Source organism: Neophocaena asiaeorientalis, unplaced genomic scaffold (genome assembly GCF_003031525.2).
Source record: "Neophocaena asiaeorientalis asiaeorientalis breed wild unplaced genomic scaffold, Neophocaena_asiaeorientalis_V1.1 scaffold225, whole genome shotgun sequence".
Lineage (NCBI taxonomy): Eukaryota > Metazoa > Chordata > Mammalia > Artiodactyla > Phocoenidae > Neophocaena > Neophocaena asiaeorientalis.
In genome coordinates, this window is record NW_020172364.1 from 785,235 (window position 1) to 805,474 (window position 20,240).

Sequence of the window (20,240 nt, forward strand, 5' to 3'; positions counted from 1 at the left end):
TTTTGAAAGTACCAATCTGATGAATAGACACATTACAGGGATCATTCCTAAAAGACAATGTTTAATAATGGCAGATCTAGAAAAAACCTTGAGGTGCAGTGACCATCTTTTTAAAACCACAGTTCACCCGGAAGTGGATGGATGGATAGATGGATGGATGGATGGATGGATGGTGAGAAGAAGGAAGGAAGGAAAGAAAGAAGGGCCTCGGAAGAGGTCCTGTGGTTATTGTCATTATTGTTAACCTTGTTTTAACATTAGAACATATTACATGCCATTCACTACATTTATGGTGGGAAAAGCACAGGTTTTGGAATAAGATGACTATTACCTTCTGACTTGTATTCTTAGGGAATTCACTTTCCTTTTCTGAGCCTCATCATCTCATCTATCAAGTGGTATTATACTACACACATTATGGGGATGTTATAAGCATAAAAAATCTTTTACATAAGAGATCATGTATGTAAATTATGATACACTCTACATACATTAGTTATTATTCTGCATCTGCGTACACTTTATCTTCCTAGAGGGAGGATTGACTGGATATAACCTATTGTGAACAAGTGTGGGAACTTTTAATACACTAATAGCCTTAGGCCTCAAATCCTGGAGAGCTTATTAGTGCTCATTAGTGCCCATGTAGTAAGTCCTCACTGACTCTTTTGAGCGTTTTGTATGCTGTAATACTCTTTTCATACTGTTTTCAGTTATTTTCCCCATACACTTCCCTCCAAAGTGCCCACTTTTCTCTCTTGTAAGCTCTTTCCTCCATGCTTAGCTCTTCCACTTGATAAAGTAAATAATTTTACCCACTCCCACCCACTGGCATACTTTTAATCACTGCTAATACTTAGGCATAGTTTTATGCTTCTACTTCCTCTATAACAAACCTACTCCAAGTGCTAATTAGGACCAACCTGAGCATACGTCAGCAGCCCTTTAACTGTTCTTTTTGAAACAGTTCCAGTCAGTCCTTGTAAATGAACTTTAGAAAAGAACTCAAATTAATTTGCTTCTCAATGTCCTATGGTTCAAACATTGGATTTCCTTTTTCCCATAGTGACTTCTGGTTAGCAATCAAAGAGCTGCTTTTCTGCATTATGATTTTAACTCAACTTCCTGGGAGTGGAAAGATTCAATCATTTCTTTAAAATCCGTAATTACTTTTTGTCTTTACATTTTCAACTTCCCCAAAATGCTTTCCCTTCTCCTTGGCTCTATCTCCTGTTCCATTTAGGTTATCCTTTTAGGGTGATATTCCTTATGAAGAGTCTTACTAGAAAGTCGAAGATAGGAACATATCTGTGGGGCTTAAATTGTTCACACGGTCGGGACTGACTACAAAATATGTGGGTCCCAGTACAAAATGAAAATGCAGGGATCTTTGTTTATAAAATACTATTAAGAATTTCAAGACAAGAACAGCATAACATTATGCTGTTATGCTGTGGAGCCTTCCTGAACCAGTGTCCTATGTAACTGGTCACACACCCATGAGGTCCTCCATATAACCATTGTGTGGTGACAGAAATTGATGGTCTTCTTCACTTTACATCTTAATCATGAACTTCACATTTTAAATTAAAAACATGGATCTTGAATTGAGGTGTCGGGGGCAGCACTTCTGCACACATCCCCCAGCAGAGGCATTTGCATAGCCATTTCCCACTAGGAACCCTGGTCTGAAGGAGCAGCTGTGAGGCCTCTTCACATGGCTCCCTACAAGCAAGTGAAACTAGACTAAGTGCAAAGAAAGAAAAGGACATCAGAGAGTCCAGGAGTCTACATGACCTGGTGGGAACCCTTGCCCAGGAGCTCCCTTGACTTGCATATGTCTGAATGGTGGAGTAGAAGGACGTGTGCTCACTCCCTCTTGTGAGAGCACCGGAATCACAACTAACTCTGAACAATCATCGACAGGAAGACACTGGAACTCACCAAAAAAGATACCCAACATCCAGAGACAAAGGAGAAGCCACAATGCGACAGTAGGAGGGGCGCACTCACAATAAAATCAAATCCCACAACCGCTGGATGGGTAACTCACAAACTGGAGAACACTTATACAACAGAAGTCCAACCACTGGATTGAAGGTTCTGAGCCCCACGTCAGGCTTCCCAACCTGGGAGTCCAACAACGGGAGGAGGAATTCCTAGAGAATCAGACTTTGAAAGCTAGTGGGATTTGATTGCAGGACTTTGACAGGACTGGGGGAAAAAGAGACTCCACTCTTGGAGGGTACACGCAAAGTAGTTTGTGCATTGGGACCCAGGGGAAGGAACAGTGACCCCAGGGGAGACTGAGCCAGACCTACCTGCTTGTTTTGGAGGGTCTCCTGCAGAGGTGGTGGCTGTGGCTCACTGCGGGGACAAGGACACTGGCAGCAGAAGTTCTGGGAAGTACTCCTCAGTGGGAGCCCTCCCAGAGTCCACTGTTAGCCCCACCAAGGAGCCTGTGGGCTCCAGTGCTGGGTTGCCTCAGGCCAAACAACCAACAGGGAGGAAACTCAGCTCACCCATCAGCAGACAAGCAGAGTAAAGTTTTACTGAGCTCTGCCCACCAGAGCAACACCCAGCTGTACCCACCATCAGGAAGTTGCATAAGCCTCTTAGCCTCATTCATCAGAGGGCAGACAGCAGAAGCAAGAACTACAATCCTGCAGCCTGTGGATCAAAGACCACATTCACAGAAAGATAGACAAAATGAAAAGACAGAGGACTATGTACCAGATGAAGGAACAAGATAAAAACCCAGAAAAACAACTAAATGCAGTGGAGATAGGCAACCTTCCAGAAAAAGAAATCAGAGTAATAATACTGAAGATGATCCAGGACCTCGGAAAAACAATAGATACAAAGATTGAGAATATGCAAGAAATGATTAACAAAGACCTAGAAGAATTAAAGAACAAACAAACAGAGATGAACAATAAAATAACGGAAATGAAAAATACACTAGAAGGAATCAATAGCAGAATAACTGAGGCAAAAGAATGGATGAGACACCTGGAAGACAGAATGGTGGAATTCACTGCCGTGGAACAGAATAAAGAAAAAAGAATGAAAAGAAATGAAAATAGCCAAAGAGACCTCTGGGACCACATTAAACATATCAACATTCGCATTATAGGGGTCCCAGAAGGAGAAGAGAGAGAGAAAGGACCCAAGAAAATATTTGAAGAGATTATAGTCGAAAATTTCCCGAATGTGGGAAAGGAAATAGCCACCCAAGTCCAGTAAGTGCAGAGAGTCCCAGGCAGGATAAACCCAAGGAGAAACACTCCGAGACACATAGTAATCAAATTGACAAAAATTAAAGACAAAGAAAAATTATTAAAAGCAACAAGGGAAAAATGACAAATAACATACAAGGGAACTCCCATAAGGTAAACAGCTGATGTCTCAGCAGAAACTCTACAAGCCAGAAGGGAATCGCACAATATATTTAAAGTGATGAAAGGGAAGAACCTACAACGAAGATTACTCTACCCTGCAAGGATCTCATTCAGATTCAACAGAGCAGTCGAAAGCTTTACAGACAAGCAAAAGCTAAGAGAATTCAACACCACCAAACCAGCTCTACAACAAATGCTAAAGGAACTTCTCTAAGTGGGAAACACAAGAGAAGAAAAGGACCTACAAAAACAAATGCAAAACAATTAACAAAATGGTAAAAGGAGCATACATATTGATAATTACCTTAAATGTGAATGGATTAAATGCTCCAACCAAAAGACACAGGCTTGCTGAATGGATACAAAAACAAAACCCATATACATGCTACTTACAGGAGACCCATTTCAGACCTAGGGACACATACAGACTGAATTTTAGAGAATGGAAAAAGATATTCCATGCAAATATAAATCAGAAGAAAGCTGGAGTAGCAATACTCATATCGGATAAAATAGATTTTCAAATAAAGAATGTTACAAGAGACAAGGAAGGACACTACATAATGATCAAGGGATCAATCCAAGAAGAAGAGATAACAATTATAAATATATATGCACCCAACATAGGAGCACCTCAATACATAAGGCAACTGCTAAGAGCTATAAAAGAGGAAATTGACAGTAACACAATAATAGTGGGGGATTTTAACACCTCACACCAAAGGACAGATCATCCACACAGAAAAAATTATAAGGAAACACAAGCTTTAAATGACACAATAGACCAGATAGATTTAATTGATATTTATAGGGCATTCCATCCAAAAACAGCAGATTACACTTTCTTCTCAAGTGCACATGGAACAAGCATTCACCATTACAACAAAAAGAATAAAATACCTAGGAATAAACCTACCTAAAGAGGTAAAAATCTGTACTCAGAAAACTATAAGACACTGTTGAAAGAAATCAAAGATGACACAAACAGATGGAGAGATATATCATGTTCTTGGATTGGAAGAATCAATATTGTGAAAATGACTATACTACCCATAGCAATCAACAGATTCAACACAAGCCCTATCAAATTACCAGTGACATTTTTTACAGAGCTAGAACAAAAAATCTTAAAATTTGTATAGAGACACAAACAACCCCAAATAGCCAAAGCAGTCTTGAGAGAAAAAAGTGGAGCTGGACGAATCAGACTCCCTGACTTCAGAGTATACTACAAAGCTACAGTAATCAAGACAGTATGGTACTGGCACAAAAACAGAAATATAGATCAATGGAACATAGAAAGCCAAGAGATAAACCCATGCGCCTATGGTCAACTAATCTATGACAAAGGAGGCAAGGATGTACAATGGAGAAAAGACAGCCTCTTCAATAAGTGGTGCTGGGAAAACTGGACAGCTAAATGTAAAAGAATGAAATTAGAACACTTCCTTACACCATACGCAAAAATAAACTCAAAATGGATTAGAGACCTAAATGTAAGAGCAAACACTATAAAACTCTTAGAGGAAAACATAGGAAGAACACTCTTGGACATAAATCACAGCAGGATCTTTTTTGATCCACCTCCTAGAGTAATGGAAATAGAAACAAAAATAAACAAATGGGACTTAATGAAACTTAAAAGCTTTTGCAAAGCAAAAGAAACTACAAACAAGATGAAAAGACAACCCTTAGAATAGGAGAAAATATTTGCAAACGAATCAATGGACAAAGGATTAATCTCCAAAATATATAAACAGCTCATGCAGCTCAAAATTAAAAAAACAAACAACCCAATCAAAAATTGGGCAGAAGGCCTTAATATACATTTCTCCAAAGAAGACATACAGATGGCCAAGAAGCACATGAAAAGCTGCTCACCATCACTAATTATTAGAGAAATGCAAATCAAAACTACAATGAGGTATCACCTCACACTGGTTAGAATGGGCATCAGCAGAAAATCTACAAACAACAAATGCTGGAGAGGGCGTGGAGAAAAGGGAACCCTCTTGCACTGTTGGTGGGAATGTAGATTGATACAGCCAGTATGGAGAACAGTATGGATGTTCCTTAAAAAACTAAAATTAGAATTACAATATGACCCAGCAATCCTCCTACTGGGCATATACCCAGAGACAACCATAATTCAAAAAGACACATGCACCCTATGTTCACTGCAGCACTGTTTACAATAGCCAGGTCATGGAAGCAACCTAAATACCCATCGACAGACGAATGGATAAAGAAGAAGTGGTACATATATACAATGGACTATTACTCACCCATAAAAAGGAACAAAACTGAGTCATTTGTAGAGATGTGAATGGATCTAGAGACTGTCATACAGAGTGAAGTAAGTCAGAAAGAGAAAAACAAATGTATATTAACGCATATATGTGGAATCTAGAAAAATGGTACAGATGAACCTGTTTGCAAGGAAGAAATAGAGACACAGATGTAGAGAACAAATGTATGGACACCAAGGGGAGAAAGTGGCGGGGTGGTGGTGGTTGTGTGATGAATTGGGAGATTGGGATTGACATGTATACACTAATGCGTATAAAATAGTTAACTAATAAGAACATGCTGTTTAAAAAATAAATAAAATTCAAAAAAATAATAAAATAAATACATGCTTTTGATCATGTCTGTAATAAGTTCCTATTAGATATGAAACTCTTAATCTATTTGGCAACTTTTAGTAACTCAGTTATTTTACTTTTATGTGAATTTTCTGACACCCTTTATTTTAGTCAATGCCTACCTTAGCCTTGGGTTGTAAGACTAATTTGGGCATTTCAGGGAAATTGAAATCTCAAAGAGTCATACTTTAATGATGGCATTAAACCAGAAATTGCATTTATTGCAGTTTCATTTGTTAACACAAGTACATTTGTAGTGTTGAGAGCTTTTAAAGTCCAAAAACACTAGAGAGGCATAAACATGAAAGAGTATGCAGTCTGGTAAAACCCTGGAAGTATCTCATGCATGTTTGGGGGCAATCTGTGGTGTCTCAATTGATTGTAAAATATATTTAATGCTAAATTTGATGGCATCGTTACAGTGCCTTGTGTTCTTAACATGCATATTTTCAGACCTTCTCCTCCTCCACCTGGGCTAGCCACCACTTATCCCTGCAGGAAGCTGAGTTTCTACACTTATCTGCTAGGCTAGGGGAGAGCGAGTGGTATTGATTTTGCTGTATGTGGCCTATTATCTTGACCTTTATGATGGATCCAGCGGTGGCGGGATCAGGAAGCCAAGTCTCCCTCCTGTTTACATCTCCTTCGAGGGAGCGTAGCACATTGCAGTCATGTCAGTTTGTGGTCTTATTTTTCACTCCCCAGCAATGCACATCTTGAGACACTGTGATTAGCATCCCCAATTCCTAAAAATTGACTTGCCTTGTTATAACTAGGGAGCTATTGCCTAAAAATACTTCACCTACTGTTCAGAAGGGTATTATTTTAGTGCCCTGGGGATAGGAAAAGTTTTCAACACACCAGTGCATGGATTAGTTTTATTTTAAAGTATTTGAAGTGTTTTCGATACCTTAGCTAAGAATGATCCAAGTTCAGTGGCCTACCAAGAGTCTTTAAAAATGTGCTCCGAGTCCTTACCTGACAACCATGTATAAAAATGCCTGCATTCTGTTAGCATATTTGGACATCAAGACCTACCTCCTCTATATGTCAGAGAAATTAAGGCACCTTCTGCATCAACCAAACACAAAGGGTGATTTCGTTGGGATAAATAGCTTTCTCTTTGAATAGGACTTCTGACTGAATCATCTAATCATATGTCTATTGAATAGCATGTGCACTTTTCCTTTTTTCATATCCCTGTCCACTGAGCAGATAAAGGCATTTCTCTTTTTATTAATTGGGGTATTCATAATTGCCTGTATAATTTTTGAGAGATACAAATTTTGTGATTCACTTAGAGTCAGGTTAAAGTTACATCTCTGTGAGACTAAAAGAGCATCATCAAATGATGCTTCAAATGATCTCTATTCACCAGCTTCATTAACCATTGACTGACTTAGCCAGTCAGATCAGTTTATATGTTCAGACACAGTCTGGGTCAAACAGCTACTGTGGATAGGTTTGTTGTTTTTTTTTTTCAAACCATTGAATTAACTGACTAAACTAACTGGACTTTTCAGTGGTAATCTGGAGACGGTATATTTTCTGTTTCATGTATAATCCTGTGCAAGACACCATACATCCAGAGCATATGAAAAAAGCATGTACTTTTATTTTTTCATGGTTCTTCACCTGGATAGGAAAGGATGACATACTGTCCTGTCCCCTCAGTAGCCACAGCATTGATGAGAGCTGGTATCAGAGAGTTTCCATCCTCATTCATGATTGTGACTCCCCTTTCCAAGTCTCATTTTTCAGAGGGAGAAACTGAGACAACTATACTAGTAAGTCAAAGAACTTAGTCAAATAGCTGTTTTGCTTCTGTGGGTTCCTAAGGTATTCTCTGACCTTGTTAATGACTGCTCACAGAGCAGCTGCACGGGTATTCAACCTAATCCAACAGAGTTATTTTGCCAGTTATTGCTTGAATACCAGGCTACTGTCCCCCTGTTGGTACCTACAACTCTTCGTCATTTCGTGTAGAGTTCATCATCTATGTAAAGCTCTTAAATGATACAGTTACAGAAGTCAGGTGTCTAGGGTTTAGCATTTCCAAGTCATAGGTTATTAGTCTTTCTCTATAGACATGTGATTGGTGCATGTTGGTTAGAGAATAGTGATAAACTAGATAAGACCATGTACTTAAAGTGGCAGTTATTGTGATTACATTACTTGGGGTTTGATTGAAGAAGAAACCTCTTAGTAAACCCTGAACTGCTGACAAAAATACAGCAATGAAGTCAAAACACTGGCAGCTCACTGCATAAAAGTAAGTAATAATATACAGCAAGGTTTCTCAGCCTCAGAACTATTGACTTTTTAGAATGGGTCATTCTTTGTTGTGATGGGCGGATCTGTGCATTATGGAATGTTCAGCAGCATCCCCGTTCTCTACCCAATAGATGTCAGTAGTTCACCCTCTCCCAATTGTAACAATTAAAAATGTCTCCAGATGTTGCCAATTGTCTTGTGGGGGCAAAATTATCTTCACTTGAGAACCATTGGTATAGAGCTTTCCAATATGAAAAGCACTTTGATCTTCTCAATAATTCTGTTAGAGATTTTCTTAATCCTTATTTTACAAAAGAGGAAACCGAGGCTCAGAAAAGTAAAGTTACTTGCCTAAAGTCTCACAAGTAGTATGTGATGGAGATTGAATTCAAGCTCAGACAGGTCTTCTGAAGCCATATTGGGTGTTCTCTTTATTACACAAGTAAAAAAAAGATATTGTATCATTCTGAATTGGACTACATCTACTTTCTTCCTCTGTTTCTTCTTCTGTTCTGTTGGGTTTCCTGGGCTTTACATTAATAGAATTGAACCAGAATTATTCTCAATGTCCCAAGGGGAACTTAATGTTCAGTCTTTTAGTAGGACATCAATTTCTCACTTGGTCTTTAGTCCCAGTAGCCCCAGCATTTGATATGTTGACCAGAGTAAATCAGGTTACTGTTGAGAGCTGTACAACTTTTTCTAGAAATCATCTTAGATTTTAGTAAGATGAAGAAACAGTTTTACTTCAGTAAGATTGTAGATCTAGATTTCTCTTCAACTTAAACTTTCTTAATGCTTCAAGTCCACATGAACAATTCACTCTCAAAGGTTGGTTGATTTAAAAATGGATTTTTTTATGTCAAAATTTCTGGCCAGTCAAGAAGAGAAAAAATTTTAAAATATCCTCAGGTGCAAATAAAGAAATCCCTTTAAGAACCAACTTCATACTGGTCTGTGTTGGCACATTGAGACATATTCCATGACGACTGAGTACCAAGGCTAGTATTCAAATGTTTATGCTTCACCAAAATGAAACCTTTCTTACAATACCAGAAACAAAATGCAGCATCTCTTTGTCATCAGACAAAATAATTTAGTCAAATAAATAAATGGTCAGTAGCCTCTAAGATTTGTTTAAGTTCAAAGGTTCATTCATGATAGAACCTGTATTTAGGCCTACAGTACAGCAAGACAACGCTGTAGTAACAGAATTGTGATCTACTCATCGAACATTTCAATAAAGAGACTGAGGAGACTGTTCTGATTTCCTCTGTTAAAAAGGAAGATGGACGATATGAACCTGCTAGTCACACAAAGAAAACATAGAGCTTCTGCTTTCAGATGCTAGTGGCATTTATAAGGCATATAAGGCATACAGAGTAACAGCAGTTTGGTGGTTTCTCAAAATGTTAAACATAGAATTGCTATATGACCCAGCAATTCCCCTCCTGGATATATATATCCAAAAGAACTGAAAACAGCGATTCAAACAAATACTTGTATGCAAAAGTTCATAACAGCATTATTCACAACAGACAAAAGGTGGGAAAAATCCAAGTATCCATCAACAGATGAATGGATAAACAAAATGTGGCATATACAAACAATGGAATATTATTTAGCCGTAAAAAAGAATGATGGGCCTTCCTAGAGCCGAGGGCTGTCGGCAGCCGAGGTCTGTCAGCGCCTGTCTCCTTACCGGCTTGTTTACTACCATGCTGCTGTACGAGGGCCTGGGGACCGGCGGAGAGAAAACGGCGGTCGTGATAGACCTGGGAGAGGCTTTTATTTACCAAGTGTAGATTTGCTGGAGAAACTGGCCCAAGATGCATAATTCCTAGTGTGATAAAAAAAAAAAGCTGGCATGCCTAAGCCTATCAAAGTTGTACAATATAATATCAATACAGAAGAATTATATTCCTACCTAAAGGAATTCATCCACATACTGTATTTCAGGCATCTATAGGTGAATCCCAGAGACCGCAGAGTTGTGGTTATTGAGTCGGTATTATGTCCTTCCCACTTCAGAGAGACACTCACTCGTGTTCTTTTCAAGTATTTTGAGGTTCCATCTGTCTTGCTTGATCCAAGTCATCTAATGGCTCTTTTTAAACTTGGGATAAACTCTGCCATGGTCCTGGATTGTGGATATAGGGAAAGCTTGGTGTTACCTATATATGAAGGAATCCCAGTACTAAATTGTTGGGGAGCACTCCCCCTAGGAGGAAAAGCTCTTCACAAGGAGTTGGAAACTCAACTGTTGTTGACGCAGGTGCTGCTAAAGAACAGAGCCTTCCCTCTGTGAGGGGTTCAATTCAAGAAGGTATCTTGGAGGACATTAAAGTGCACACTTGCTTTGTTAGTGATCTGAAGCGTGGACTAAAAATCCAAGCAGCAAAATTTAATATTGATGGGAATACTGAGCGTCCCTCACCACCCCCAAATATTGACTACCCATTAGATGGAGAGAAGATTTTACATGTCCTTGGATCAATCAGAGATTTGGTTGTGGAAATCCTTTTTGAGCAAGATAATGAAGAGAAATCAGTTGCCACTTTAATATTGGATTCCCTTATGCAGTGCCCAGTAGACGCTAGGAAGCAACTAGCAGAGAATTTGGTAGTCATAGGTGGCACGTCTATGTTGCCAGGATTCCTCCACAGACTACTTGCAGAAATAAGGTATTTGGTAGAAAAACCAAAATATAAAAAACACTTAGCACCAAGACATTCTGAATTCATACTCCACCTGCAAAGGCTAATTGTGTAGCCTGGTTGGGAGGAGGTATTTTTGGAGCACTGCAAGACATACTTGGGAGCTGTTCACTCTCAAAGGAGTATTATAACCAGACAGGCCATATACCTGATCGGTGTTCTCTTAGTAACCCACCTTTGGAAATGATGTTTGATGTCGGGAAGACTCAACCACCTCTGATGAAGAGAGTAGTTTCCACTGAGAAATGAAAGTTTGATTAAAATTCAACTTTGCTTCATTTCAAACATCTCATGAATTACAAGCAAACTGTACAAAGTATATACAATGGTGTTAGAGACAACTTTAGTAGAAGTGAAAGCATTTCTGTAATTATACTTCACATTAGTATTTAACCATTTTGCCTTTGGTGTAATGGTAGAATGGTAGCTGATGCTTATTGAAATTGGTTGTATTTATATCAATAAAATATAGTAAAGCAGTTAATTTTGGAAGTTTGTAACATAGTTCATTTTTCAAAAAGAATAAAAACATCGTCCCTCCACAATTCACATAATCTGTGCTGGGCACTGGAGACTTCATTAATTTCATTGTGTTCAACAATTATTTTATTTAAAGAATAATGTAACCATTTCCAGTTATTTCAAATATTAACATGGGTCTGTGTCTTAAAATCCTTTTGTTTTGATGTTTGTGTCCATGTTATAATAATGCTACTTTTGGGCTGAGAATGTTGGGTAGCATAGTTAAGCATTTGGTAAGGAAAATGGGGAAATGTTCACTTTTTAACTTTAAAAGGCCTATAATAACAAACCCAAAACAATTAAGAAAATGGTAATAGGAACATACATATCAATAATTACCTTAAATGTAAATGGATTAAATGCTCCCACCCAAAGACACAGACTGGCTGAATGGATATAAAAACAAGACCCATATATATGCTGTCTACAAGAGACCCACTTCAGACCTAGAGGCACATACAGACTGAAAGTGAGGGGATGGAAAAAGATATTCCATGCAAATGGAAACCAAAAGAAAGCTGGAGTAAACACAAATGGGCAGAAATCCTAAGTAGACATTTCTCCAGAGAAGTTATACAGACTGCCAATAAACACATGAAAAAATGCTCAACATTATTAATCATTAGAGAAATGCAAATCAAAACTACAATGAGATATCATCTCACACCAGTCAGAATGGCCATCATGAAAAAATCTAGAAACAATAAATGCTGGAGAGGGTGTGGAGAAAGTGAGCCCTCCTACACTGTTGGTGGGAATGTAAATTGGTACAGCCTCTATAGAGAACAGTATGGAGGTTCCTTAAACAACTAAAAATAGAGATACCATACGACACAGCAATCCCACTCCTGGGCATATATCCAGAGAAAACCATAATTCAAAATGATGCATGCACCCCAATGTTCATTGCAGCACTATTTACAATAGCCAGGACATGGAAGCAACCTAAATGCCTATCGACAGAGGAATGGATAAAGAAGATGTGGTACATAAATAGGAAAAAAAAAAAAAAGGAATGATGTTCTGATACATGCTAGAACATGAATGTATCTTAGAAACATGCTTAGTGAAAATAAGCCAGACACCAAAAGGCAAATATTGTTTGATTCCTTGCATATATAGAAGTGTCTGGAATAGGTAAATTCATAGAGACAGAAAGTAGATTAGAGGTTACCAGGGACTAGGGGAGGAAAGAAGGGGGACTTATTTCTTAATGGGTACAAAGTTTATGTTTAGGATGATGAAAAACTTTTGGAACTAGGTAGTAGTGATGGTTGCACAACGTTCTGAATATAATTAATGTCAATTAAACACTTAAACATGGTGAACATGGCAAATTTTATGTATATTTACCACAAAAAAAAATAAAGGAAATACTTTATCTTATGTGATGGATTAAAGGCTAAAATCCCTAGTACACAAACTGATTTGAAAACCATAAGGAAAAGCTCCATATCTCATCAAAAAATGGACAAAGGAAACAAATAGGCAATTTACAGAAGAAATCTTAATGCCCAATAAATATATAAAAATATGGTAATATGGTCATCCTTGCTTGCAATAAAATAAAGAAAAATAAGATGTAAGTGGGGTGTACAAGTCCCCAACAATATTGTATTGCTGTCAATTTCTCCTATGAAAAAAAGGAGTTAGTGGGCACTATGAAATCAAAAGACTTACCAAATTCAATAATACATTATCGTGATCAAGTGGGATTTATTCCAGGGATGCAAGTATGGTTCAGTATCCACAAATCAATCAACATGATAAACCACATTAACAAAATAAAGGATAAAAATCATTTGATTATCTTAATAGATGCAGAAAAGCATTTGACAAAATTCAGCATCTGTCTATGATAAAAACTCTCAACAAAGTATATACACAGGGAACATCCTTCAGGTAATAAAGGCCATATATGAGAAACCCACAGGTAACATCATGTGAAAAGCTGAAGCCTCTTGCTCTGAGATTAGGCACAAAACAGGATGCCCAGTATTGTCACTTCTGTTAAACATTGTATTGGCACAGCAATTAGGAAAAGGAAATGTAGTGAAATTGGAAAGAAAGAAGTAAAACTGTCACTATTTGCAAATGACAAGATACTTTATATAGAATACTCTAAAGACTCCACCAAAAAACTGTTAGAACTAATAAACAAATTCAGTAATGTTGCAGGATACAAAATCAATATACAAAAATTTGTTGCATTTCTGTACGCTAACAATGAACTATCCAAAACAAAAATTAAGAAAATCATCCCATTTACAATTTCATCAGAAAGAATAAAATGCCTAGAAATAAATTTAACCAATGATATGAAAGACTTGTACACTGAAAACTATAAGACACTGATGAAATTGAAGAAGAGGTACAGCTTCAAGTGAAGTGAAACTGAGATGAAACAAACAGAAAATTGTGGAGGTTTTGTTGGGAGGAAGGTGGAATCAAGATGGTGGAGTAGGAAGACCCTGAGTTCACCTTCCCCCACAAACACATCAAGCTATATAGAGAGCAGTTCTCTCTGAGAATGACAGGAAGACTAGCAGAACAGCTCTACAACCAAGATTATAAAGAAAGAACCACATGGAGTCTGGTAAGAGAGGAGGAGTGATCTAGTCAAGACACACAACCCTGGTGGGTGACCCAGAAAAGGAGGGGGATACCACAGTCTCTGGGATCCTCCCTAGGGGTGAGGGGCTCAAGCCCCATATTGGGTACCTCGGTCATGGAATCCAGCACTGGGAAGATTAGCCCCCTTTGCTGATTCGAAAACCAGTAGAGCTTACCAGAGGGCTATGGGAAATTGAGACTCTGGTCTTCAAAAGCACACACACAGAATTGCTTGCTCCCAGTCCCAGTGCAGAGGCAGCAGATTGAAAACTGCTTAGTGCCCTGGCCAGCTTCCCAGACCACCCCAACATCCCTCCCTCACCTCCTCAGCCTGCACTGGGCTCCTGCTCTTGCACTTTTGCTCCACTCTACTCCCAGCCAGGTGGAGAACACCATGGCATACACTAGGGAGAAGCAAAACTAGCTCAGAACTGTGGCTCCAGCCCCATGGGCCCTGGCCCCGCCCCCAACCAACATAGAGATCACCACCACCCTGGAAAGAAAGCTAACTCTCCGAGGGCTCCTGATATAGCCCCTCAGGCCCCATCCATGCCCCCAACAGGGTAGCAACTATCATCTTGCCTGGGAGAAGCCCTGGCTTGTACCAGGCTCCAGTTCTAGCCTCTCTGACTCCAGCCCTATCCTCCAACAAGGTGGCATCCACCAGCACACCCTGAGAGAATAGAGGGACACAGTGAGAACTTCAGCAAAGAACTAGAAAATATAAAAAAAGAACCGGGGCTTCCCTGGTGGCGCTGTGGTTGAGAGTCCGCCTGCCAATGCAGGGGACACGGGTTCGTGCCCCGGTCCGGGAGGATCCCACGTGCCGCGGAGCGGCTGGGCCCGTGAGCCATGGTCACTGAGCCTGTGCGTCCGGAGCCTCTGCTCCGCAACGGGAGAGACCGCAACAGTGAGACAAAAAAAAAACAGACAAAAAAAACAAAACAAAAAAAAGAACCAATCAGAGCTGAGAATATAATAGCTGAAATGAAGAATACACTAGAAAGAATTAACACAGATTAGGTGACATGGAAGAATGCATAAGCTACCTGTAAGATAGAATAGTGGAAATCACTCAATCAGAACACTAAAAAAGTAATAAGGATAGTTTAAGGGACCTCTGGGACAACATCAAGCATACTAACATTCAAATTATAGGGGTCCCAGAAGGACAAGAGAGAGAGAAAGGGCCAGAAAAATGTATTTGATGAAATTATGACTGAAAACATTCTTAATCTGAAGACGGAAATAGATATCCAGGTACAGGAATCATAGAGAGTCCCAAACAAGATGAACCCAAAGAGACCCATACCAAGACATATCATAATTAAAGTGGCAAAAGTTAAAAATAAAGTGAGAATTCTAAAGGCAGCAAGAGAAAAACAAAGAGTCACATATAAGAGAACACCCATAAGGCTATCAAGTGATTTTTTTCTGTAGAAATTTTTCAGGTCAGAAGGGAGTGGCAAGATAAATTTAAACTGCTAAAAGGAAAAACCTTACAACCAAGGATACTCTACCCAGCAAGGCTATCATTCAGTTTGAAGGAGAAATGAGAAGCACAGTCTATTCAGATTTTCTATTTATTCCTGATTCAGTCTTGGAAGACTGTGTGTTTCTAGGAATTTATCCATTTCTTCTAAGTTGTCCAATTGTTGCCATATAGCTGTTCATAATAATCTCTTATGGTTGTTTGTATTTCTGTGATATTGATTGTAATGGCTCTTTCATTTTTAATTGTGTTTACTTGGGCCTTCTATTTTTCTTGATGAGTCTGGCTAAAGTTTTATCATTTCAAAAAACCAGCTCTTAGGATTTTCATTGATCTTTTCTATTGTTTTATTTTAATCTCCATTTTATTTCCACTCTGATATTTATTATTTCCTTCCTTCTGCTGACTTTAGGCTTTGCTCTTTTTCTGATTCCCTTAAATGTAAGTTAGGTTGTCTATTTGAGATTTTTCTTGTTTCTTGAGGTAGGTCTGTACCACTGTAAATTTCCCTGTTGGAACTGCTTTTGCTGTGTCTGAGAGATTTTGGAAAGTTATGTTTCTATTTTCATTTGTCTCAAAGTATTTTCTCATTTCCTCTTTTATTTCTTCATTGATCCATTGGTTTTTAAGTAGCATGTTGTTTGGTCTCCACGGGTTTGTGTTTTTCCATTTTTCTTCCTGTAATTGATTTCTAGTTTCACACTATTGTGGTCGGAAAAGATGCTTGATATAATTCAGTCTTCTTAAATTTGTTAAGACTTGTTTTGTGGCCTAGCATGTGATCTATCCTGGATAAGGTTCCATGTGCACGTGAAAATAATGTGTAATCTGCTAATTTTGGATGGAATGTTCTATAGCTATCCTAAGTCCATCTGGTTCAATGTGTCCACTATTTCCTTATCAATTTTCTGTCTTGATCTATCCATTGATTTAAGTGGTGTATTATTATTGTATTACTGTCAATTTCTCCCATTATGTCTGTTAATATTTGCTTTATATATTTAGGTGCTCCCATATTACGTGCATATGTTTCTTGAATGTTATATCCTCCGCTTGGATTGATCCCTTTATCATTATATAAAGTCCTTCTTTGTCTTTTGTTGTAGCCTTTGTTTTAAATTCTATTTTGTCTGATATGAGTACTGCTATCCCCAGCTTTTTTCGCTTTTCATTTACATGGAATATCTTTTTCCATTCCTTCTGTCTGTGTGTGTCTTTAGCTCTGGGTTGAGTTTTGAGGTAGGCAGCATATAGATGAGTCTTTTTTTTTATCCATATATCAGCATACTTAATAATGAAAAGCTGAAAGATTTTCCTCTAAGATCAGGAACAAGGCAAGGATGCCCATCTCACTACTTTTATTCAAGATAGTATTGGAAGTCCTAGCCACAGCAATCAGACAAGAAAAGGAAATAAAAGACATCCAAATTAGAAAGAAAGAAGTAAAACTGTCACTATTTGAAGATAACATGATACTATATATATAGGAAACCCTAAAGACTGTACCAAAAACTACTAGAACTAATAAATGAATTCAGTAAAGTTTCAGGATACAAAATTAATATACAAAAATCTATTGCATTTCTATACACCAATAATGTACTATCAGAAAGTGAAATTAAGAAAACAAGCCCATTTACCATTACACCAAAAATAATAAAATTTCTAGGAATAAATTTAGCCAGGGAAGTGAAAGACCTGTACTCTGAAGACTATAGGACATGATGAAAGAAATTGAAGACAAAACAAAAAATTGAAGATATTCTGGGCTCATGGATTTATGAATTAATATTGTTAAAATGTCAGTACTACCCAAACTAATCTACAGATTCAGTGCAATCTCTTTGAAAATTCCATTGGCATTTTTCACAGAACTAGAAGTAATAAGTCTAAAATGTGTATGGAATCACAAACGTCCCCAAATAGCCAAAGCAATCTTGAGAAAGAAGAACAAAGCTGGAGGTATCATGCTCCCTGATTTTAAGTATACTACAAAGCTACAGTAATCAAAGAGTATGTTACTGGCACAAAAACAGACACAATAGAGCAGAATAGAGAGCTCAGAAATAAACCCATGCACATATGGTCAATTCATCTATGGCAAAAGTAGGAAGAATAAAGAATGGGGAAAAGACAGTCTCTTCAATAAGTGGCATTGGAAAAATTGGACAGCTACATGTAAAAGAATAAAATTAGACCATTTTCTCACACTATATACAAAAATAAACTCAAAATGGGATAAAGATTAAATACAAGACCTGAAACCACAAAACCCCTAGGAGAAAACATAGGCTGTATGCTCTTTGAAATCAATCTTAGCAATATTTTTTTGGATATGACTTTTCTTGCAAGGGCAACAAAAGTAAAAATAAATAAATGGGGACACAAACTAAAAAGCTGTTGCACAGTGAAGGAAACCATTACTAAAATGAAAAGGCAGCTTACTGAATGGGAGAAGATATTTGCAAATGATATATCTGATAAGGAATTAATATGCAAAACATACAAAGAATTCATACAACTAAACATTAAAAAAAAAAACACACAAACAACCCAATTTAAAAATGGATAGAGGACCTGAATAGGCATCTTTCCAAAGAAGACATCCAGATGGCCAGCAAACACATGAAAAGATGCTCAATATCACTAATGATGAGGGAAATACAAATCAAAAACACAATGAGATATCAACTCACACCTGTCAGAATGACTACTGTCAAAGAGATAAGAAATAACAAGTGTTAGAGAGGATGTAGAGAAAAGGGAATCCCAGTACACTCTTGGTGGGAATGTATATTGGTGCAGCCACTGTGGAAAACAGTATGGATGTTCCCCCAAAAGTTAAAAATAGACCTACCATACTATCCAGCAATTCCACTCCTGTATATTTATCTGTAGAAAATGGAAACACTATTTTGAAAAGATATATGCACCCTAGTGTTCATAGGAACATTATTTACAGTGGCCAAGATATGGAAGCAACCTAAGTGTTCATCAACAGATGAATAGATAAAGAAGATGTGGCATGTATAGAGAGTAGAATATTACTCAGCCAAAATTTCATTCTTTTTTATGGCTGAGTATGGCTAGCAGGGAAGAGAAGGCTGGGGTGAGAGGCAAAATAGATGAAAGAGATTAAGAGGTATAAAATACTAGGTATAAAATAAATAAGTTACAATGATGTAATGTTCAGCACAGGGAATATAGTCAATATTTTATAATTTTATATGGAATATAATCTGTAAAAATATTAAATTATTATGTTTTAACACTTGAAACTAATATAATATTGTAAGTCAACCATACTTCAGTTTAAAAATTATCACAGGGGTGTTCCCTGGTGGTCCAGTGGTTAGGACTTGGCACTTTTGCTGCCGTGGCCCCCAGTTCAATCCCTGGTCAGGGAACTAAGATCACACAAGCCACACAGTGTAGCCACACACACACAAAATAATTATCACAGGGAAAAAGTTGGAAAAACAATTGAAGAAGACACAAATAAACTGAAAAACATTCCATGCTCATGGATTAGAAAAATTGATATTGTTAAAATGTCCATACTTCCAATGGCATTTTTCACAGAAATAGAACAAACAATTCTAACATTTGTGTGAAATCACAAAAATCCTGAATAGCCGAAGAAATCTTGAAAAAGAAGAAAAAGTTGGAGACATCATGCTCCATGATTTCAAACTATATTACAAAGTTGTAGTAATCAAAACAGTATGGTAGTGGCATTAAAAAAAGAAACATAGATCAGTGGAACAGAACAGAGAGCCTAGAAATATAGCCACACACATATGCTCAATTATTTACAACAGAGGAGGCAAGAATATACAATGGGAAAAGGACAGTCTCTTCAATAAGTGATGTTGGTAAATAGTATAGCCACATGCAAAAGGATGAAATAGACTACTGTCTTACACTAAGCACAAAAATTAACTCAAATGGATTAAAGACTTGAATCTAAGGCCTGAAACCATAAAATTCCTATAAGAAAACATTGGCCTTGAACTCCTTGACTTCAGTCTTTGTGATGATTCCTTGGATCTAACTCCATAGGCAAGGGCAACAGGCAGTAAAATAAACAAATGGGACTACCTTAAACTAAAAAGCTTCTGTAGAGTGAAGGAAAGTGTCAACAAAATGAAAAGGCAACCTACTGAATGGAAGAGAGGATATTTGCAAATCATATATCCAATGAAGGGTTAATATCTAAAAATATACAAAGAACTCACACAACTCAGTAACAAAAAGCAAACAACCCAATTAAAAAATGGGCAGAGGATTTGTAGACATTTTTGCAAAGAAGACATACAAATGGCCCAACAGGCACATGAAAAGATGCTCAACATTACTAATCATCAAAGAAATGCCAATCAAAATCACAATGAGATATCACCTGACACCTGTTAGAATGGCTATTATCAAAAAGACAAGAAATAGTGTGTTGCTGAGAATGTGGGAAAAAGAGGACCATTGTGCACTGTTGGTGAGAATGTAAATTGGTTTGGCTCTAGTAAAACAGTCTGAAGTTTCCTCAAAAACTAAAAATTGAACTATACTATATGATACA

The 20,240-nt window shown here is 37.7% G+C and overlaps 1 non-coding gene and 1 pseudogene across 1 annotated transcript; both read left to right on the forward strand.

Moving 5' to 3' along the window:
- The first annotated feature begins 10,038 nt into the window (after positions 1-10,038).
- LOC112415482 (actin-related protein 10 pseudogene) lies at positions 10,039-11,286 on the forward strand (annotated as a pseudogene).
- A 7,712-nt stretch (positions 11,287-18,998) lies between these two features.
- On the forward strand, positions 18,999-19,071 carry TRNAK-UUU (transfer RNA lysine (anticodon UUU)). Its single transcript has one exon. It is a non-coding gene; the product is annotated as a tRNA-Lys (tRNA).
- The last annotated feature ends 1,169 nt before the right edge of the window (positions 19,072-20,240 follow it).